Here is a 24743-nt window from a genome sequence, read left to right on the forward strand (position 1 = left end):
CTAAAATAACAACTAAATAATAACTGATAATTTTTACTTTTTATTCCGGCCTACTTATTTTATTTCTTTTTTTCTCTCTAACCACACTGCTATGTTATCTCGTCCCCTGCTCTGCTTTTTCCTCTCTATCTCTCTCTTCCCACCCCCCCACATCTTGGTCCTAGTAATCCCATAATTTTTGACCTTCAGTCATTTCACCCTGAAACTTCTTTCCTATTGTCTCCTCCTTAGAAACTTGATCTACACGTATCAAATAATGGCATTATAATAATAGTTTAGTAGTGTACAAGATGAAAAGGACAGATCATGAGCAATTCTAGGTGGCAGTGGTAGTTTAAAAAAATCCAAATTCAAAACCAAGCAGCGAGTCCAATGGTTCTACAGAAGATTGCAGGAGATACGCACTTTGGGAATATAAAGGATGAGAGAAGGCATTTTTCTAAATAGGAAATGGCAACTATTACTGCTCAGATTTAGAACAGGTTCCACTGCTGTGTGACAGCTTGATTGTACACCTGTGACTTTTTCTCCCTCTGGTCTTATGCATCTCTATCAGATAACTGATATTAAAGTTCCTCTCGCTTTTCAAGGTCTAGTTTTAACTGATTTTTATATATGCTTTATTTGCTTTTGTACCTCTTGATATCCTGTTTTTATCTATTACAACTGAGCTGACAAAAGGATTTTCCAAACTTCAATCTAAGATTGGTTAAAAGAGGGCATCAAAGAGAAATCTTGTTATAGGCATTATCTGTGTGATTAATGTATTTGTACTGTAAATATAAGTTACATATTCAGAAATGCTTTGAATGAAAACATTACAAAGTAAAATTAAGAAAACGATCCAGCAACGTTTTTTCAAGTGTACTTTGTATCTCTGAAGTTGACGCTATATTTCATAGCCATCTTCTAAAAAGCTTATGTATTCATCATACTGATTAGCTAAAATTAGAGACCCCCTCCCCCTCTTTAGCCATATCATTCAGTTGTATTAGAGCCAAGGACACAATTGTGGGTAATTCTGAAGTCATTATCAACTATAACATTTATGTGAAAGAACTGATACTCACTTTATTCAACTGAATGAACTGGGTAAGAACTGGACTTGTTGTATGATTTATTAAGCAACACTTGAAAATATGTGATAGACAATTCCACTAAAGGCAAAGTGCAGACTTGTAATAAACTCAACACAAGAAAGGAAAAGAATTAGTAGCTTATGGGTCTCCAGAGTCATAAAGCAACTATCTAACTGAACTCTACATTGGGATTTACAAATACTTCTATTATCCTTCCATTACTCAAATGTTTGATTTTTTTTTTCAAGATGTTTTAAAACAGAGATCCAGGCTTGTTGCCTACAAAACACTGAGAAACGTACTGTGATCTTCACTCAGATTTGGAATTTAGGGTATGAGGAGGAGACACGTCGGACAGTGCTGTCAGTTGTGCAGGTAGGATCAGCTTCAACTTTCTTCCCCCCAAAAAGATTTATCCCAACAAACTTCCTTAGTGTGAACCAGGTGTCTTTGAAAATAAGGAAAGACAGAGAGAACAGAGACATTCCAAAGCTGCCTATGAACAGAGCTATAGCATTTCACGTAGTTACCCTTCTGCCTCTCTTACCTGTTCACTGTCCTTTTTTCATCACTTTTCAACACCAATATTAGCACCAGGTTTTGTCATCACCAATGTCTCACTCCTTTAAGTTCTAATTATAAACTCATCCAGTTCACAAGTTTAGGGCATACATCTGTAAATTAAGCTCATTAGAGAACAGAGCAAGCAGCAGTTTTATTTAAATTAGTCAACAGAGAGCTGTAGTTTAATGCTGATATTTATGAGGACATAATTATCTCAGACTAGGCAAAGATTGCAAATCTCCAATCCCTTGGCAAACACCCTACACAAGTCTTCACACAAACCAGGTAAAGCTGTGTTAACCACTATGTCATGCCATGGGCTGCATTAGACACTGTGGGGCATAAAAATACAAAGCGTAGCCCCATTCTCAAATAATTTACATTCCAGGTAAGGAGCAAGAACATAAAGGGTTCAAAGTGAATAATCGGTGGAGAAAGAACACTACATTTAAAAAATTAAGATTACGTGTGCAAGGGCACCTGGGTAGCTCAGCGGTTGAGCATCTGCCTTTGGCTCAAGTGGTGATCCTGGGGTCCTAGGATCCAGTCCTACATCTGGCTCCCTGCAGGGAGCCTGCTTCTCCCTGGGCCTCTCTCTGTGTCTCTCATGAGTAAATAAATAATACTCTTAAAAAAAAAGATTACTTGTGCAAAATAGGCAGGTAAGCAGATGATAAATAGTTGTGATTAGCTTAATATATCAAGTGAGGTATAACTGGCCTTAAAATCTTAAAATATGATAAATATTAGAATGGCAAAAAAAAAAAAAGGTGAGAAGGCAATGTATAGGTAAAGAAAGGAAAGAAGAAAGAAAGGAAGAAAAGAAATCAGACCATGTGGTTATTATGCCCACTAAGGATAATTCATTAATATCTTCTTGACCTTTTCTCTTCAATTTTAGAACCTTCTAAGATAACCTGCTAGGTCTTGTGTTTTATTATGCAGCAGATGGAGGTATAAAGTTGGTGGGAAAGCTGGAGAGATTTATATTTGAAAGCAGATTACTTACTAGAGACAAGAATAAATATTCAAGAAAAGAAGGGAGGGACAGTTGAAAGAAAGAGAAAGTGAGCTCTTTGTGGAGATAGTTTGGAGAATTTGGAAAAGGAGAGGACAGTCTTTGAGACAGATCTCTATTAGAGTATTAAGAAAAAGAAGAATGGAAAAATAATCTAAAGAAATCTGGATATAATTCTCAGCATAATACACCTTTTTGTGTTTTCAGAATATTTTTTGTATATTTTAAGACTAATTTCTATGGGATTTTCTTCAAGGGTATTATATGTAATACATAAGTATATCATACCTTTGTGCATATAATCTCATTCTACATCCCCATGTGCCTCAAGTTACTTTAAGGCAGAATAGAAAGGCTTTAGAAAGAGGAATGGGTGAATTTCTCAATACCTGGGTCCTAGATTTTGGTAATATTAAAACAATTAGATCCTGGTAAACACTCGGTTACTACTACTAACCTCAGAATTTTTCACTATCTCTACTGGAAACAATGGTTTCCCCACAATTACCCACCAAGTAATAGCAAATCTAAGTAGAAATCAAATTTCCTACTAATTCTCCCTTACTTGAGTAATTGGTTCTTGAAGTATGTCTCAAAAAAAAAAAAATGCAGTTTTATGTGAGGTGTGGCTTTGTAAGAAGGGAGAGTGGAAGAAAAACTGACAAGAACCACAAGATGATTACAAAGTAGTATTTCCATCTAAAATTTTCCTTCTTTTGCAGTCCCAGCTTCCTTGACACCTTTGTCTCATGAGACAGCAGATTAAGCATCTATTATCGCCCCAGCTCATTGCTCATGTCTCCAGCTGCAGTTGAAAGGGTGTTAATTTTTTAACATTTACTCCTAACCTAAGAGAAGAAGAAGACAGAGACAAAGGAGGAAAATAGGAATGGCAGCCCGTTGATGATAGACGGATGAGTGGGTAGTCGTAGGACCCTCTTCACACACTAGCTTGTGAGAAAAATCTGGCAACTCCTTTAACTTAATCTTGCTAAAGAATAGAGTTCTTCCTTTAACAACCTTTCATGGCTTCCAAACTGAAAGACTTAAGGCACTAAGAGAAGTGAATTATACAAAGGGAAATGCTGTCCTTTTAAAAAAACAACCTATGAAAGGAACTTTGGAAGACAATAAATGATCGAAAATGGTAACACAGCATCTGTCCTTTCACTAATTAATGAAACAGACAGGATTTATATGAAAAGTAAAAACAAAAGGAGTCATGGTGTATTGGTCTCTCTGCCCCCTCCAATAACATCCCTGATTCATCCAGGCCACATAATAAGAATATTATTCATCAAAGATCACTCATCTTGTCTGAATTTCACCACTGTCTTTGCAGGCTTTCATCACTGCCTATGGATTTCTTTGATGCTGCTCACCTCTCTTTGCCATCTCTAACACATTGAATGATGTTCAGTGTATAACTGACAATACACTGATCCCAATCTAACCTTCAGATTTGACCTCTCACAGGGCATGGGGTGAAAATGACTGCCAGCTTTCCTAATAAGCACTGTAAAAGTTGTAGTGAGCTAACCCTTCAGAATTTCAGGTGTTTATATAAGCATCCAGTAATTTGGAAAACCATTCATTGAATTTCCTGGAGAACAAAAATGGTCTAATTTCTTCATATTTTTTATTATTCAAGGGGAAACTGAATGCAGAAAGACAATTAATGGATACCTGTTGCAGGTGTTACACTGTTCTATTCCTTTCTCTCACCTCTATGTGGTGTTTTCAAAGACAAAGGACCCACAACTGAAAACATCTGGCCAAATGTATACCCATTCTCATCTGAGCATCTCACAGGTGTGATATGGAAAAACACATAGGAAAGAAAGAAAGAAAGAAGAAGGAAAGAAAGAAAACATAATGAGAGATTTCATTTTGTCACTAATGGTTCTTTGAAGTTGCTCATTAATCTTTTAGGCCATTCAGCATGTTAATGTCCAACTCTAGAATATTAATATTGCCAAGCTAAGAAAAAGTGAAGTTATTGCCTTTAAAGTTCTTTCTGTAACCCAGCTCTGTGATAATTCTTATTTGATTCATAATTGACTTTGACTTTGAGCTTGCTATTCGAGCAGTTGGCAGCTACTTTATTTCATATTACCTGAAATTTTCAAGAAGATGGGAGCAAGATATAATCTTGAAAATCGCTTAAGTCCTAAACTACCAGGACAATATTTCACAGAGAATGCCAGATGGCTTTGGATGAATGAATACCCTTCCATGAGCCCAAATGCCAGTCATGGGAGGGGTATACATAAAGTAATAATCATATGCCCGCATGCAAAATAGGGCCACATTTCTGTTCATCTAAAAAAAAAAAGAATTTCCATTAGTAACTCATCTTGTATAGTTAAAGCTTTAGTTTTGTTTTAGTGAAGGTGATTGATTATCATATTAAATAAATTTCCTGGGTAAAGAATAAAGATTTAATCAGAGCATTCTTTATTTTTTTGCTTTATTAGTTTCTTATCATTGTTGTTACAAGTTGCCCAGAATTTAGTGGCTAAACACAACATACACGTATTGTCTTACAGTACCGGAGATCAGAAGCCCTAGAATCAAGATGTTCGCTTGGCTACATATCTTTTGGTTGCTTTTTTTTTTTGCATTTTTCAGCTTTGGTTCGTGGCTGTACTCCATCCTCTGCATCCTTTGTCACGTTACATCACCTTCTCGGAATGGAATCTGCTTCTCCTATCTCCTGTTACAAGGACCATTGTGATCACAATTACCACCCAGGAAATCCAGGCCAATCTCCCCATCTCTAAGTCCTCAATTTGGTCACATTTGCAAAGCCCCTCTTTCCACAAAAGGCAACATATTTATAGGTTCTGGGAATTGAGAGGCCTTTCGGTCTGTACACCTGCAATCACACAAACATTAACCTTCTATTCACTCTTGGCCTCTCATCTCAAATATCTCAAACAAAGCAGGTAACCTAAAGATGTAAAAGCACCTATTTATACAGTATACCAGTTAGTTTTAGGGTAGTAGAAGGAGGCAGAAGAATGAATCCCAGAAGGTCCTTCCTTTCTCCCCCAGTTCAGAGATTTCCTTTTTATTGATTAACGAGTGATTTCTTGCAAGTGCTAATAAATCCTTACAATTAGTATAAAAACATTAAAGCAAATTATCATCAGTAGCAACAGCAGCACCACTAAAGCACAGAAGAGCATTATCAAATGATGCAGAAACACAAGAACAAAAACAAAACAAAAAACTTGAGCAGAGAACAGTTAGGTGTAGCTCTTTACCCATTTTCCCATAAGGTGGAGATGTTCTCGATACATCAGCACACTTTTTAAAGCTTATATTTCAATTCAAATATAGTTTCAATCATTCTCCAAAAGCTATATAAGTGTGTGTGTGTGTGTGTGTATTTTTGTAGAATCCTTTTTTAACATTTTATTTATTTATTCATGAGAAGCACAGAGAGAGAGGCAGAGACACAGGCAGAGGGAGAAGCAGGCTCCATGCAGGGAGCCCGACGTGGGACTTGATTCCGGGACCCCAGGGTCACCACCTGAGCCAAAGGCAGATGCTCAGACATTGAGCCACCCAGGTGCCCCTTTTTTTTGTAGAATCTTAAGCAAGAGATTCCCTTATGTAGTCAAATGAGTCCAGAATATAATTATCATTAATTACTGAGTGTGAAGAGGGTGCAAATTGATTCAGAATCAGCTCTTACATTGTGGGGCCTCAGCAAGATACATTCCTGTCTGACATTTTCACACACTAAAAATTAATTTATGTCAATTCATTATATATATTTGTTATCTTCAAGCAGACCCAGGATAGTGTCACCAACAATCCCCACTTTATATAATAGTAAATTAACAAAAAGCTACTAATCTTGTCTAAAGTATTGATTTTTTTTTCTTTTACTATAGTGCTATGCTACTTACTAGGAAATAAAAATAGGTCACTATCAATATTTGATTTTTTAAAAGAAACTACAATAATCAGTAAAAAATACACATTGTAATTATCACAATTAGCTATTACATTTTAAAAAGTGAAACTACCTTTTATTCTAAAAATATTCATACTAACATTCTATAATTGAATGATTTTTGAATAATTTTTGTAATGTATGTTTCATTCCAATCTTTCTAACACCTCATCTGGGAAATTCTGACACTAAGAACCTGTTAAATGTACAGGTGAGATAAATTTCTCAAGCTCAGAGTCCATGCCTTATTCATATTTATATTCCTAATATCTTCTAGAATATCTGTCACTTTGTAAATGCCGCAGAAATAGTCACTGAATTGAGCTTTATTGTTTATAAGAAAGAGCACTCAGAAATTCACATGGAGAAAAAAGAATCTTTTAAGTGGTTGACAACTAAAGGAGGCATTTACATTTAAACATGTGCCTCCATACTCTAGTGGCTCGATGAAGTGGGATTTTTATTTATTCGGAACAATGTTCTTCTACAAATCTACTTTCTAAGAACTCACACCTTCTGTGCTTATTAAAATCCTAGAACTTTTCAAAAGTAAGAATGTTCACCCTAGCACCTTGGCCAACCACTAATCATTAATACGTATTCTGTGGATCTTAAGATTTCCTCCCCAACTCCCACTAAATGAAGAATCCTTTACCAGTTGTGCAATGTTGCTGTGTTCTGTTAATCACTTGTCATGTTTCACCCAAGAGATGTCTGCATCCCAGAAGCAGGCAATGTCACTGCTATCATATGTATATTGTAAATTAGTTGTCAAAGTTTTTCAAGATGCCTCGAGACCCTTCTGTTTGCAAGGTGATTTCTAAACACAGCATTATTATAATAAGATATTTCAGAAGTTGCCATCAGCAGCAGGATGTGTTGTACTTGATTGGAGCTATTGACCCACTGCTCAGTGAAAGAAATCAGATGCCAAGGAAAGAACACCAGTCCCATTCAGTAGAAAATGTAAGATTCTTTCTACCGTTGGTTCCCAGCTATGAAGACATCAGGTCATACAATGAGGTGCTTTGTCTTTTCAGCAGTGTTGGATGAAGTGCCAGTATTCTCTGAACTACAATGTGTATTCCTAATTAAAACTCTGTCACTTTTTCACATGTGTTTAAGCGTTTGTTTCTAAATTTCTTTGGTTTCATTAGATGTGCGGTGTTTTTAATTGTCTAGTTCTTGTTGGATAAATCCTGTAATAGCTACGATTAAAATTCTCAAATCTGGAGTGAATATGTAACATCTGCAAAGCCAGATGAGGTGTCAAATTGGATGGCCAAGTTAAGAGAAAAGAATGAAGTTAAGTTTAAAAAAAAAAAAAAAAACTGAGGGAGGGACACCTGGGTGACTCAGTGGTTAAGCATCTGCCTTTGGCTCAGGTCGTGATCGGGGGTCCTGAGACTGAGTCCTTCATCTGCCTCTGCCTATGTCTCTGTCTCTCCCTCTACCTATGTCTCTGCCTCTGTCTCTCTCTCTCTGTGTCTCTCATGAATAAGAAAATTTTAAAAAGTCTTTAAAAACCTGAGGGAAAAAAATGGGGAAAGCCTGAGTTCACTGTTATGTTGCGTTGTTAAAAATGTAAAATTTTACTAAATGAAAAGGGACAGCAGTCAGACCATGAAAACATTAATTACAGATAATATTTTAAGTTCAGTTCTACAACATTCTAGGATTGAGAGAATTATCTTTAAAATGGTAAAACCTAACTGCAACTAGCATTTAGTTCTTTTAAATGATTGAACAGCTCATTTTATACTAACAAATATATCCTCTTTATTTATTTTTTTAATATATCCTCTTTAAAATCATTTTTTTGCCCATAAAAATATCAACAAGTCAGGTATTAAAAATAGTTAAGTTGATTATTTGGTATAGCTGTTGGTGTTGCAAAACAATTTCTTATGCATTTCTTCAAATCTTATATGTGAGGTGCTAAGTAGATTTGTTGGGGACTATCTTTTCAAAGATGTTTGTATAGTAAAGTGCGTTGTAAGAGAGAGTACGTCCCTTAGGAGCAAAGGGTAGGCGTACTTATTCCCCTTTAGAAAAGATTCAGGTTCCCTAAACTATCAGATCATCCCTTGTGTGGCAGCTATCACTTTGCCCTCTCAGTGTTACCTTGAGGGAACTGGGGAAGAGCAAGCCCCCAAATGCTAATACACTGGCTACTGCTATTGCTGTGGATGATAAAATGTGGCCTCCGACCTAGGGGTCACACTATCTCTCAGCGTGCATGCAATGGTGATAAGCTAACATGTTAGCAAGCGGCGTAACATCTCAGAACCATAAGGTATATATGTATTTTTTCCAGGTTTGCCAATGACGAAGGGTCTGAAGACAGTCCTGGGTCTTTAGGACTCTTCCCCACATTAGTTTTTCCACGTATGCTTATTCTCAGGCCCAAGCTTTGGCTCTTGAGAGTTCTGAATTAAATTCTAGCACGCACTGTCTCAAATCTTTCTCCAATATTACCACGTTTTAGATTTAAAAATCTTAAACAATGTAAGGAGTTTCTTCAACACACTGACCTCTCAGTTCCTTGAATTCTTTCCCTTAACTCATCATGTCGTTTATATTATCTCCCTCATTTACCCCCATGGTGATAGGCTGCAGTGCATTATTAACAATAAATGCTTTGCTTCCACAATTCTAATTTCATGAATTATTTTTTGGCCACCAGCTTCTGTTTGTCCAATGAACTCCTTCTAGTATTCCAATTCCATCAATACCTCAACTCGATCGGAATCTACAATCTATTGAATTAACAATCTGACGATCTTTTTTTTTTTTTTTTAATATTCACCCACCTTCTGGCTTGTTATCTTTATGGCTTAAGTCTAAGGTAATTGTCCAGTACTTATAATAACTCCTCTATACATACTCTCAACACTTTGTCTGTCAACTTATATACGTATATATATTTTTTGTTTTTTAATCGTTATACCACGAGGAATGTTAAAGAAAAAAATCACAGTAGACAAAAGGAGAAGACAGAGGCTGATTTTATTCTGATACTACTGCCAGCAATAGGTAAGATAGCATAGTTCAAATCTGGATACACAGCTCCATGGAGACACAAAGGGCGAGAGTTTTATTTTATTTTATGTTAAAAAAATTTAAAGATCTTTCACCTATTTATTTTGAGAGATAGTGTGTGTATGAACGAGAGGAAAGGCAGAGGGAGAGGGAGAGAATTCCTAGGCAGACTCCACACCAGCATGGAGACCAATGCAGGGCTCAGTCTCAGGACTCTTGAGATCACAATCCTGAGATCACGTCTTGAGCCAAGATCAAGAGTAAGCCACTTAACCCACTGAGCCACCCAGGCACCCCAATGGGCTGAAGAGCTTTAAAGACTGGGAGGGAGGGAGGTGGCAAATAGTCCATCCATATTTGTTAATATTGACCGTACTCAAAGGAAAAGTAAACTTTCCTCTGTTTTCATGATTGGAGCTATTTTCACAACTTGGTCCCTCCCAAGTTCACTCACTACTCTTCCACATAGACTGCGAGATATGAACTCTTTCTTCCTCAATGATTACATTTCCAAGAGATGTTTCACATTTCCTGTTTAGTAAAATAGGCGAGAGTCTGGGGGAAGATTCGCATACATTTCAAAAGAGCATTTTCTAAAGTAAATTCTCTAAGAAAAGGTAGGTACAGGGCCTAGAGTCAGGAAGAAGCCTGTCTAAATTTCAGTCAAGCTGAGGGGATCTTTAAGGCTGTCTTGGTCAAGCTCTACAAGATTGCCTGGCATGTAGTAGGAATGCAATAAATAAATAATTGTTGAGAAATAATGTGATTTTTTAAAAAATGGCACTAAAAAATAAAAGGATGTTAAATCTAGTATTTTAACAACTGATATTTGTTTAATTCATGCTATACTATCTCCACCCAATTGCCAAATAGCTTCCATTAAATAAACATTGCCATTGAAGGGCTACATATTGTGGTGAACCAGCTGACCTCTCTATCTGTAGTCTTGCCATCTCCATCCATGTACTACAGAGCCTCCAGAGTAATTATTTTGCAAATATAATTGGATAACTTTCTGTGTCCCAACAATGCCCATGCACACCTGGTTTAAATTTTTCACTTTTTCTGCCAAGGCTTAGAAGATAGTCAAGCCCCCTTACCATGGTCATTCAAACCCTTTTTCATGAGTCCTAAATATCTCTCCAAACTGCATTCTTGTCAATGTCCTGACTGTACAACATTCTAGATTTCTGACCTATTAGTAAGAACTCAGGAGTCTTGCTTTATGTTGCCCTTGAGCCATCAAACCTATTGCTTTTCCTGATATTGCACATTCGTTTGCATATTTTAGAGTCACTGATGCTCCCTCATCCTTAGGGAAGTCACCACAACACCTTCCCTGTTCACCGTCTAATCCCCCAATGGTAGAGTTAATTACTCTTCTGTGCTATCCTACCAGGCTTTTCTTCTCTTTTAGTCATTAGGTTACTATATGTATATGTACATGTATATAAACTATAAAATTTTTATACTGTATACATAGTATATATATATATATATATATTTAGGTTACAATATATTATTTTTTTTTAATTTTTTTATTTATTTATGATAGTCACATAGAGAGAGAGAGAGAGAGAGAGAGAGAGAGGCAGAGACACAAGCAGAGGGAGAAGCAGGCTCCATGCACCGGGAGCCCGACGTAGGATTCGATCCCGGGTCTCCAGGATCGAGCCCTGGGCCAAAGGCAGGCGCCAAACCTCTGCGCCACCCAGGGATCCCAATATATTAAACTCTACTTTTCATTTTTTTTCCCTATTGGTTTCTCTAGATCAGGTCTTCACTATAAACTCTAGAAAACAAGGAATTCACTTCCTTTTTTGTCTTTGTCCCCAGAACATAATAAAAGGAAAAAAAATGGAAGAGAATGTGTTCTGGAGACAAAACAGAGTGGGGTTTATATCACAAACATTAGAATTTTGCAAAATTAATTGCTCTTCCTCAGTTTCTAAGTTCACAGCTTGAGAATCATAAAATATGTACCATGGAGTTGTTATGATGATAAAATGAGGCAAAATACTTGAGGCAAACATTGCCTGGTGCATAGTGACAGCAGTGACACTTCCAGTGTATATGACAGTGAACAAATTTGTTGAATACTCCCAAGGGTTTGAGCCAGAGGTACTTTAGAGAATATATGTGTGTAATCAATTATCAGTGTCATGTTATAAATTGATATTTGCATAGTGTGTGTTTCTCATTCAATTTCAGAATTCCAAAGGGAAAAATATACACTCTATATATTATCCTTTCACCAAAGAGATTTATCAAAGCTAATATTAAAATGTCTACATTAAAACTATAATTATTATAAAATATTAACCATATAGATTTCCTGTAGAAAGTATTTATTACCTACTGACTGCTGAAAATGTAACAAAATATTTTTGAGTATTTCCATTTCTGTTGAAAATGTTTAATCCTTGTAATTTTTCAAACTCAAAAATTACAATATCCTATGAGTAGTCAAACCCTGACTTTTCTACTTCCTTTTTTTTATTTCAGAGGAAAATAAAACATTTATAATCCCAAAATTCTGTTAAATTTAACAGTAATTGTTCAATGTCATTTATTTCCAACAATTTATATTGGGTTTCTCAGACTTTTTTTAAATGTGTGTTCTTCCAGAATAATGATTATTTATAAAGTAAGTCTGTTTTGCATTAAAAGTTAGCTAAAAGACATTTCTCCATAGGGCATTTATTCAGAAATTTATTAAGTCATTGTTTGATTTTAATTTAATTTAAGGCTTAGGCTCTGGGAAAAGAGGAAAAAATCTGGATGTTCAAATGATCTGAAGCTTCTTAAAATAGAGATTTGGTAATAAAAATGTCAAAAAAGTGTTGCTATGTTGGAAATTCCATTCATCATGAATATTGAAACTCTTAATCATTATTAACCTGAACTGGAGGTGAACCAATAATATAAGTCAAAATGCCCCTTACTGCATGCTTAGGTAAGTGAATTTTTATGTATTTATAATTATGAGAGAATAAGCATAGTTTTCTTAGTTTCTTAAGCACTTCACATAGCCAACAATTTATGGCTGATGACAAGGTCCCCATATTCATTTTGCCTCAATATTCAAATTTCACTTTGTGTACCTCTATGAAAAATACTCCATAATTAATCATTATTTTCAGAAAAAATATATCTACCCATGAAAGAATATATTTTAACTAGAAATGAGAAGCCTAAGGCATAAATTTACTTTATTTTGTTTTGTTTTTAATAAGTTATACTGAATATAGTAAATACCTTCCATGTGTAAAGGAGGGGTTTTCTGCCGCACAATAATAAAGTACAGTTTTGGAATAAAATTCTTTGCAGTCTGAAAACAATTATCATTTGCAAGAGGAAAATTAAGTACCTCAAGGTCCTGGTTGTAAAAAAAAAAAAAAGAAAGAAAGAAAGAAAACAAAACAAAACAATTTAAGAGAGACATACTAGGAAGGTACAATACATAATGTTTCTGAATATGCCCTTCCCTGACTACTTACTTCGTTATTGGTCACTAATATACACTGATATATTTCAGCTAATCACATTGTAAATGCTTCTGAATTTTTTTTTTTAAAGCCTGTATTTCTGCCAATAGTCTCATTGAAAATTTGGCACTATCAGTGGTGCTATCAGAGTAATTAGGGAATAGAAATAATTAAGGTTATCATGGAAATCTGTTTTGGCTTCATTTTCAGGTTTGAAATTCAAATGGCTAATATAGTTCATTATAGGTAACTTCAGGGTGTTTATGTTTAAATGTAGCATGAGGCAGGCAATCACATAATGTGTATTGTTAGAAATTTTTTGCTCCACTAACATTTATCTTGAATAATGGAGTAAGTATCACTTAATCTCATACCTTTGCTCCCCCCATAAGAAAAAAAAAAGAGAGAAAAAGAAAGAAAGAAAAGAAAAAATAAATTGGGGCTCTGCTTTCCATGAGCTATCCTGATTTTTTGAATGTGGTATTTTATTTTAAAATTTCACTAGTTTGAAAGTGAGATCAGAAGTGAATATGATAAAATTAACATAAAAGTAAGATCACAAACTAACACAATGTCTTCTAAAAAATAAAACTATAATGATATCCTGAATTTACAATAATTGTATTTATTTCTTCAGTCAGGAAATTCATGATTAATTAGAAAAGTAACCAAGACCCCAATGGTGCTTCTTTTTCTACTTATGACATTTTTAGATTCTTCCCTTTTGCAGCCTTGATATTTTGAGACATCTATAGATGTCTTTTTTTTTTTTTTTGTATAATTGACAAGATTGTCAATTATACAAAAAGATTGTCTCCACATTGGAAAGAAATCGGGGTGGAGGGGCATGTTCATGGAGCTGGTGGCTCAGCTAATCAAGTTTCCTGGAGTTGTGGGGAAAGTGAAGCTGGTTTCCCTCCTTAATGATGCAACGCTATGTACTGGTCCACCTGTTCTCATGGGTCAGTTCTCAGCAGCCACTCAGCATCCCTGCGCTCTTGCAATCTTCCATCCACGATGTGGGAAGGGACCCTTGTTAATAAGAGCAAGTGTCCTAAGCAACATCATCCAAAGATTGTCCTTTCCATCCTCAAATCCTGTGACTGGGATCACTCATCAGCACTGTGATGTATTATTTTCAATGAGGTGCCTTTCTTAACTGACCAAATGCTGCCTTGTTTGGCCCCTAAATCAGTAAGGTATGTTAAAAATTTGTAAAAAATAAACAAGCAAACAAATAAATAAATAAAAACAAACAAACCTCACATATTTAACTTGTAGCATTTGTAAAATTTTGCTTAAGTGTGTCATTATCACAGTCAAAATATTGAACATATCCATTACCATAAATATTGCCTTAACCTCTTTTGCAATCTCTCCTACACACATCTCCTCCTACCCCAATCCCATCAACCACTGAATTTCCGTGTCATTATAAATTAGTTTACATTTTCAAACATTTTATAAAAATAGAATCATACAATATGTATTCTTTATGTGGATTCTTTCACACAGCATAAATATTTTGAAATTTGTTCAAGTATTTTGAGTGTAACAACTGTTCATTGATTTTTATTGCTGATTAATATTTTATTGTTTGGATGTATCACAAATTGGTTATCCATTTACTTGCTGATGGACATTAGACTGCATCCAGTTTGAGGCCATCACAAATAAAGACCTGGAAACACTCATGTACAAATCTTTGTATGGACATAAATTTGCCTTTCTCTTGCAGAAATATTGCTTAGGTAAAAAAACAAGATCGATATACAAAATCAATTGTATTTCTATACAATAGCAATTAGAAATCAGAAAAGGATATTTAAAAAACACCATTTATAATAAAATATTTAGGGTTAAATCTGACAAAAGATGTGCAAGATCTATACTGTATACTTACAAATACAAAACATTGTTGAGAAAAATTAGATAAACAAAGAAAGAGATATATTGCACTATAGCTCCAAAGATTCAGTATTGTTAAGGCATCTCCAAATTGGTCGATAGATTCAACAAAATTCCAGTGAAAATGTCAGTAGGTTTTGTGTAGAAATTGACAAACTAAAACCACTTTGAAAAAACATCTTAGGGACGCCTGGGTGGCTCAGTGGTCAAGCCTCTGTCTTCAGCTCAGGGCATGATCCCGAGGTCCTGGGATCAAGTCCTGCATCAGGATGCCTGCAGGGAGCCTGCTTCTCTCTCTGCCTGTGTCTCTGTCTCTCTCTGTGTCTCTCATGAATAAATAATTTAAATCTTTTAAAAAAGAAAAAACATCTAAGATTTAAAGGATTTGCATCACTGAATTACAAGACTTACTCCAAAGCCAATGTAATCAAGACAGTGTAGAATTGGTGTTCACAGTGACAACTTGATAATAGAAGAGAACGAAGAGACCAGAAATGGTATCATTGTTTATGGTCAATGATTTTTCTTTATAACGATGATAAAATCATTCAATTGAAAAAGATAACTGTTTCAATAAATGCTGTTGGAACAACTGAATACTCATATAAAAAAATAAACTTCAACCCATATCTTGAACCACAAACAAAAAATTAGTTAATATGGATCATAGGTCTGAATATAATACCTAAAATTGTAAGATTTTTGCTGAAAATTTTGGGAAAGTATTTGTAACCTTAACAAGGGAAACAATTTTATATCAGACCCTGAGAGCATAATCTGTAAAGAGAGACAAGTAAAAATTGTTGAAAATCCATCATTTTAATTTAAAATCATCTAGGAGGTAGTGAGAGAAAGAGAGGGAAAATGGTAGAAGGAAGGAAGCAAAGAATAAACATTTAGATATTTGTAATATTTATAGACTGAGTTTATAAAATAAATGTACATTAGGTGCAAATGTAAATGGGATAATTATAAATGAAATATTTAAATTAGTTCAGTGAAAAGATTGCATCAGATTAAAATTTAAAAGGGACCATATTTTTCAATTGTAGAAATTTAACTCCATGTGTCTTTGATGAAAGTATAGTTTATCTAAACTTTATTGAAGTGTACCTGAAGTATCATAAACTGCACATATTTAAATTGTGTAATTTAATTAGTCTTGAAATACAGATATGTCAAATAATCACCACGATCAAGATAAAAATTACTTCCATCACTTCCAAAACTCTCCTCATGTCCCTTTGCAACCCCTCCTACCCTAAAACATGTTCTGTTTTCTGACGTGGTTTACTTTGCATTTAAGTAAAATTTTACTTTTTTTAAGTAAATTTTACTTTTTTTTAAGTAAAAAAGAAATAAAAAAAATTCTGATAGTGAATACATACAGCATGTATACTTCTTTTTTGCCTGAATTATTTTACTCAACATGATAACATTGAGGGTTAACTCATCTGCTTATGTTCATGTATCCACTTTTTTCGGCTAAGCAGTGTTCAATAGTAAGATATATTATAATCTCTAATCTATCTGTTGGTGGACATTTGGCTAGTGTTTAGGTTTTGCCTATTACAGGTAAAAATACGAGCATTTTTGAACATGTCTCTGTGTCTTGGGTAAATACCTATAAATAGAATGGCTGGGTGGTATGGAAGATGTGTTTCTTTCTTTCTTCCTTTTTTTTTTTAAACTTTTAAAAATGCTAATAGTTTTCAAAAGTGGCTGCACCATTTTACAAGCCATCAGGTATGAAAGGTCCAGTCGCTCCAGACTCTCACCAATACTTTGTATGGTCAACCTTCCTATTGTGAGCCAATCTAGTGAGTGTGTCTCACTGTGTTTAGTTGTAGTTTTAATGAGGAATCTCATCGTTTTAAATTGCATTTCTCCAAGTGATGAAGGTAGGCATTCTTTTATGTGTTTATTTATTATGGACATATTTTCTCCTATGAAGTGTTTGTTCACATTATCTCTCCATTTGTTATTTAGATTGTTAATCCTATTATTGAGATATAAGTTTTTCATAAATTCCTAATACAGGGCCATTAATATCTGTGTTGTGAACATTTTCTTCCAGAGAGTCACAGGCTTTTCTTAATAATGACTTTTAAAACAAAAATTTTTAAATCTTGAGAAAATCCAACTTACCAACTTTTCTTTCTTTGTTTCATACCTACCAGTCATAAACTTTGCTCCCCCATATTTTTTCTAAAACTTCTAATATTCTAGGTTTCACATTTAAGCCTATTATCCATTTTTACTTAATTTCATATGGTGTAAAGTAAAAATTGGTATTTATTTGTTCCTGCATAGATACCTAGTTGATTCTACATCATTTGTTATAAAGTTTATCTCTTTCTATATATTTGTCACATTTGTCAAAAATTAATACATCATACATGTGTGGGTCTATCTATATATCTAGCACAACTTTATCTTCCTTTTATAAATTGCTTTGGTAATTATAAAAATTTAACATTCCCATATAATTTTTACAGTCAGCCTGACAATTTCCACAAAGCAAATACTACTGTAATTTTAATTGAGATTGTATTGTATGTGTAGATCAATTGCCAAATTATCTCTTGATTATGTGTAGTCTTCCAATCCCTGTACCTAATATACCTCTACAGTTATTTAGGTCTTCTTTAAATTTATCTCACCACTGTTTTGTAGTCATCAGTGAGAAAATTTGGGGCATATTTTCTTAGATTTTTTTCTTAGTTACATTAGGTAGGGGCTTGGGCACTACTATAAATGGGTTAAAATCCTTTTTCAGTTGTTTGCTGGTAATTGTTTTATAGATTGTCTAGCATATTCCATATAAACAATAGCATCATGTGATGATTGGGGAAATTTTAGGTTTTTCTTTTTGAATTTTAGGTTTTTTTTTTTCTTCTGGTCTTATTACAGTAATAGGTAAGCTATCCAGAACCAGCATCCTTTCCTGGTCCCAGATATCAGAGAAAACAATTAAGTCTTTTAACCATTAAATGTATTGTTAACTCCAAGTTTTTCTTACATTCCTTTTTTTCATTTTGAAAAAGTTTCCAAATATTTCAAATTTGCTGAGAGTTTTTATAAATAGATATTATTAAATATTTCATATATGTTTGTTGCTTCTATTAGAATTATCATGTTTTTTCCTCTTTTTTGGTACCAGTATGATTTATTAAGGATTTCTTAATAAATCCATTATTTGTTAAGTATTTCTGCCTCTGTATTTAGGCTGAATATTGATTCATGATTTCCTTTTTTGTAACTTATTAGTTATGCTTGGCATTGGGGTTATGCTAGAGCCCTGCCTCAAGCAAGTTGGACAGTCTTCCTTCTGTTTTCTGAAAAGTTTGTATAAGGTTTTTTTTTGATATTTGGTAGAATTCATCAGAGAAACCACGTACGACTGGAATTTCTTTTGGAAAAAAGTTTCTTTAATAAATTCAATATCCTTTTTTTAAAAGATTTTATTTATTCATTTGACAGAGAGGGAGCACAAGCAGGTGGGGAGAGGGAGAAGCAGGCTCCCCACTGAGCGGGGAGCCTGCCCTGAGGCTCCAGCCCAGAACCCTGGGACTATGGCCCGAGCTGAAGGCTGATGCTTAACCACTTAACCAACTGAGCCACCCAGGCACTCCAATAAATTCAGTATCTTTACTAAATATAGAGCTATTCAGGCTGTCTGTTTCTTCCTTTATCATATTTGGTAAGATTTTTCTCAAGAAATTTGTTCATACCATCTAAGCTGTCCAACTTGTTGGCATAAATTAGTCCAGACTTTCCTCTCATTATTTAAATACCTATGGAATCTGTGGCTATGAATTCTTTCTCATTCATGATATTGGTGATTTATGTTCTCTTTCTTTTTGTCTTATTCAGTATTGCCACAAATATATCAGTTATGTTGATTTTCTCAGATATCCAATTTTAAGAACTGTTATTTTTTTCTGTATTGATTTTTTCTATGTCATTGATTTCCATTCTTTATTAGTTTTTTCTTCTATGTGCTTTGGATGTCTTTATCCATATTCTATCTTTTTAAAAAAATATTTTATTTATTTATTCATGAAAGACACAGAGAGAGAGGCAGAGAGAGAAGCAGGCTCCATGCAGGGAGCCCGACGTGGGACTCGATCCAGGGACTCCAGGATCACACCCTGGACCAAAGGCAGGCGCTCCACCGCTGAGCCACCCAGGTGTCCCATCTTCTATTTTTTAACATGGAAAACTACTTCATTTATTTTACATATTTCTTTTTAACATAACCATTTAAATTTATACCTTTCTCTGTAATAGTGTTGTAGCTACATCCCATAAATTTTTATATGTTTTATTTTTATTGCCATTCAGTTCAAAAGTAATCACTCATTATTTTTGTATTTGATATATGAATTATTTAAGAGTGTGTTGTTTCATTTCCATATATTGGGACTTTCATAAATGTCTGTTATTGATTTCCTAATCTCATTGGGTTCAGAGAATATACTCTGTAAAATTTTAATCACTCTGTGTTTATTGAGAATTGTTCTCTGGCCCAGTAAATGTATCGTGGTGAATTTACCATGTACAGTTAAAGATGATATAAATTCTTCAGTTATTAGAAGTAGTGTTCCACAAATGTCAATTAAATAATAATGTTTGAGTGTTCTTCAGTTCTTCCGTAATTTTACTAAAATTTTTCCCTGTCAGTTTTAGAAAAAAGGATGTCAAATAAGCCACAGTTATGGGCTTATAGATTTATCCCTTTAAATCTACCAGGTTTTTTCTTTATGTATTTTGGGGCTTTATTTTTACATACACATTAATTTTTGTTATGTCTTGCTAGTGCATTGTTCATTTTATTATTACAAAAAGTTCTTTTTGTTGAGTAAAATCTTTTCTCTTGAAGTCTATTTCATCTGATATTAAAATAGTTACTCCTGCCTTCTTATATTTAGTTTTAATGATATTTCTTTCTTAATCCACTTACATTCAATCTATAAACTTCATGTTTATATTATTTTTATATTTAGAATGAGTGCCTTGGGATGCCTGAGTGGCTCAGCGGTTGAGTGTTTGGCTTTTGCTCAGAGCATGATCCCAGAATCTGGGATTAAGTCCTGTGTCGGGTTCCCTGTGGGGAGCCTCCTTCTCCCTCTGACTTTTCTGTCTCTGTCTGTGTCTCTCATGAATAAATAAATAAAATATTTTAAAAATTAAAAAAATAATAGGGATCCCTGGGTGGCGCAGCGGTTTGGCGCCTGCCTTTGGCCCAGGGCGCGATCCTGGAGACCCGGGATCGAATCCCACATCGGGCTCCCGGTGCATGGAGCCTGCTTCTCCCTCTGCCTGTGTCTCTGCCTCTCTCTCTCTCTGTATCTCTCGTGAATAAATAAATAAAATCTTAAAAAAAAAAAATATTTAATGTAATTATTGATATGGTTAGATTTAGCCAATATATACCTCTTCAGCATTTCCTATTCAAAGGCAACTTTGTGACAACTTCTCTGGCTGTCCCTTCAAATCAAGTTTCACTACTTCCTAAATTCAAGCAATGACTACTTCTTCCTCAAAAAGAAAACAATGTTTCTTCTTTAAGTTAAAAATTATCATTTCTTTAATTTTTCCTTTTTGAGATTTTGTGTCTTTTCATCATCCTGCTAACATATAAGTATGATATAGTTTGTATATATTATCTTTCAAGTGAAGTCCTCAAAACTGAATTTCCAAAGTTTCAATTTCTCTGCATTCTTGCCAAAACTTCTCTCTCTTTCTTAATAATAGCCATCCTGACATATATGAAGTGATATCTCATTGAAGTTTTGATTTGCATTTCGCTGATGATTAAATAAGTTGAGCATCTTTTCACATACCTTTTGGGCACTTGTATGCCTTCTTTGAGAAACATCTAACCAGGTCTTTACCTCATTTTTTTTAAGAATCAGGTTATTAGTTTTTTGTTATTTGTGTTCCTTGTATATTTGGGAAGTCAATTTAATCAAAGAATTGAAGTCTGATTCTCAAAGAGATATTAGCACTCCCATGTTTATTGCAGCATTATTCACAGTAGCCAAGGTGTGGAAACAACCTGTCCACCAAAAATGAATGGATAAAGAAAATGTGGTATATACAAACAATAAGAATATTATTTAGCATTTAAAAAGAAGGAAATCTGTAATATGTAACAACATTGATCAACCTTGACAGCATTGTTATAAGTAAAACATCAGTCACAGAAGGTCCACTACCTCATGATTCCTCTTATATGAGGTATCTAAAATAGTCAAATTTAAAGAATTAAAGAGTAAAATGGTAGTTACCAGTGTTTGGGGGGAGGGGTAATGGAGATTTGCTAATCAATGGACGTAAAGTTTCAGTTGAGCTAGTTAGAAAACTTCTAGAGATCTGTTGTACAGAATTGTACCTAATTAACAATAGTGTATCACACACTTAACAATATACAATAGTGTATTACACACTTAAAAATTTAAGAGGGTAGATTTCATGTTACATGTTCTTATCACAAAAAAAGCAATATAATTAACTGAGATTTAATTAATGCAACCCAAATCATTATAACATTTTCTGGTTCTCAACATTATAATTGTGTTAATGCAGACCAAATTACATCAACTTTTGTGTGTGTGTGGGGGGGTCACATCATGCTATTTTCTTACATTTAACATTCTGAACATTCAAACCTGGAGTGGTCAACAGGTAACAAGATATCTGATGTAGGTAGCCATTTGATGGAGGTGCAACAAATCCAAAATTCAGTTCATAGAGGTTTTTTTTACCTTTCTACTCTGTCATCGTTAGTTGTGAGGTTTCATTTTCATAGTTCATAGTCACAGTTGGCTTCTCTATCTCTGATCATAGTGTCTAAAACCCAGGAGAAAGAAAGCAGGTATGTCAAAATGTTCTCCTTGCTAACATATTCCCCAGTGATTTCAGCCTTCATCTCACTGAATGTACCTGCAAGCACTTCAAGCAGTAATATTTTTTTACCACATGCAATGTTTCCCACTGTGTGCTCATGCTCCTCAAGTGTTAGTTGGTGGGGGGAAGTAACTTCCAAATTATTGCTGCCCACAGTCTTCTGACAAACTCCTCCCAATTTGCAGAATGTTCTCCAATCTGTCTTGGTGCTTATAGAGCTTCCTTTTATGAGTCTACTCTATAATCCATGCTCTGAGTTCTTATTTCAGAAACTATAAGAATATTCTTAAAATTCCAATCTGCATAACCTTTCCTATCTTTTAGTTTCTTTAAGGATCATCATTACTATTTTTAAATAATTAGGGTATAAAGTGATTTGTTATATAGAGATAAATACCTATGAAATAGCTCATTGCTTTGAAACTAGTTATATTTCAGCAGTTTAAATCCCAAGAAGCAAATCTCAACCTTTATTCTCTAGCCTATTTTCCTTTGGAAGCAAGGAGAAATGAAACTCACATTTATTGTTTGGCTATGAAGATAAGTAATATGCTAGGCACTTAAAAAAATACTAGCATCATTGATTTATATTGAAATTTAAAATTAGAGCAAATACAAAGGATGAGAGAGAAAAATGGTTATCACACTAGAAACCAGTGTTTTATTTATGATTGCTTTTTTAGGTATGTCATTTTATGGTTCATCCATATATCCTCATGCATAAAAGGTATTATGGCAATATTTGTGACTAAATTGTTAGTATATTTGAGAAAATAATATTCAAGTTCCCCCAACTTAATATATTCATAGAGATAAATGGAAGATATAGAAAGATGACCCAAAGTCTAACGGGGAAAGAACTCCTGGTTTTTTTTCTGTATTTGTAGCAATACATTTAATAAAAAGATAGGATGGATCACAAAGTAATAGTGTAACGAACTGACTGAGAAGGTCACAAAACTATTAAGGATTTCTATTAATACAGACTTATCATAATGTTATTTCTGCTAAAATTTGAAAAGAGCTAGAAAACACTGATTTAAGCTGAAGACTTAAAGATTCAAATCAAGCAAATGTATTTTGTAAAAAATGGTTATGAGTGTATTATTGCCTAATGATTTTCATCATGAGTCTAAATTGCAAGATATTGACAGCAAATATTTCTATTTGCTAATGACATTTGACATAAAATTCATTTTTCTTCTTTATTGATAGGCAGAATGATTCAGTTTCTGAGGCTATAAGGAAAAGAAAATCTCTCCTTAACAAATACAGAAGATAAATAGATAAAATTAGGCCTTCTGGTAACGTTACACAGATGCCTCTTTCTAGGAATTTATCAGGGCAAACACAATAGTATTTATTAAAAAACTTTAAACTCTTGATAAGCAAATACTTTGTGTATGCAAATACTGCTATGGTTGTTATTTCTTTCAGAACTCTAGGCACAGTCTCCTTAGAAACATAATTAAAATTTGCATACTCTTATTAAATGAAACTATTTGAGGGCAGTCATTTGGTTGCTCTCAAAATAGAATTTTGTTTTCAGAAGTGGTTTATGAACTTTATTTAATGCATCCCCAAGGCTTCAAAAGGAAAATGTTAAGGGACCTCCTGCAGGAGCTCGGTCTAAAATTCCCATGTGTCAGTTTGGTTTTGCAAAACATGCTTTAAATGGAAGAACATTTCATAATTGGAAATCAACGACCTTAGGCCAATACAAGAGGACCCAAGGGCATTTGAATTGTATAAACTTGTGTGTGTGTGTGTGTGTGTGTGTGTGTGCATATAAAATACATATTGGCCAAGCCAGCTACTTATAAACTGAAGACAACTAAAATCAAGATCAGTGACCTTAACCTGTCACCTTCCCATATACTTGGGGCCAAATTGAAATATAGTGCAGTACTATAACCTATTAAAAATTGACTCTTGGACACCTGGGTGGCTCTGCGATTGAGCGCCTGCCTTTGGCTCAGGTCATGATCCCGGGGTCCTGGGATCGAGTCCTGCATGGGGCTCCCTGCATGGAGCCTGCTTCTCCCTCTGCCTGTGTCTCTGCCTCTCTCTCTCTCTGTTTCTCTCATGAATAAATAAAATCTTTAAAATAAATTGACTCTTGACTTGGTAGTCAAATAAATAAAACAAAGGGTTAAGTGAGTACAATGATAGGTACACATACTTCCAAGGTAGTTTCCAATTATAAATCTTTTTTTTTCTTGAAATCTTTTTCTCAAAAAATTGTTCAATATAATAAACTGGAGGGTTTGTCATGGGTAACCTGGCCAGCAGAATAGGTGCACTCATCTAAAAGGGGTATAAATATGGTGTCCTTCTAGATTTAAACAGAATGAAAAGAAACTATTTTACCTTTAGCTAAGAAAAATGTAGCCTACCGAAATGGTTTTCCCCAATGTATTCCCTTATCGTAGAGTGGAAAAGTAGCATTACACATACAAAGAGAGAAGGAGGTTTGTCACTGCTACAAAACCTTCAGCAAAAGGGAAAAGAAAGGAAACAGAGAGATCAGTTTCTGCATAAGCACCTTCTGAGAGTTTCTATGAGTTTCTCAAAGCAGATAGATGTGTACATTTAGCTCACTGGATAATTTAGGCAAAAGAGTAGCCATCAGTACATTTGAAAAATGTTCCCTTGTTTTTTCCTTAAAGATTATTTATTTATTTGAGAGAGAGAGAGTGTACGCAAGCAAGGGAAGGGTAGAGGGAGAGAGAGAATCTTAGGGAGGCTCCATGCCCAGCACA

This window comes from Canis aureus, chromosome 36 (genome assembly GCF_053574225.1).
Source record: "Canis aureus isolate CA01 chromosome 36, VMU_Caureus_v.1.0, whole genome shotgun sequence".
Classification (NCBI taxonomy): Eukaryota; Metazoa; Chordata; class Mammalia; order Carnivora; family Canidae; genus Canis; species Canis aureus.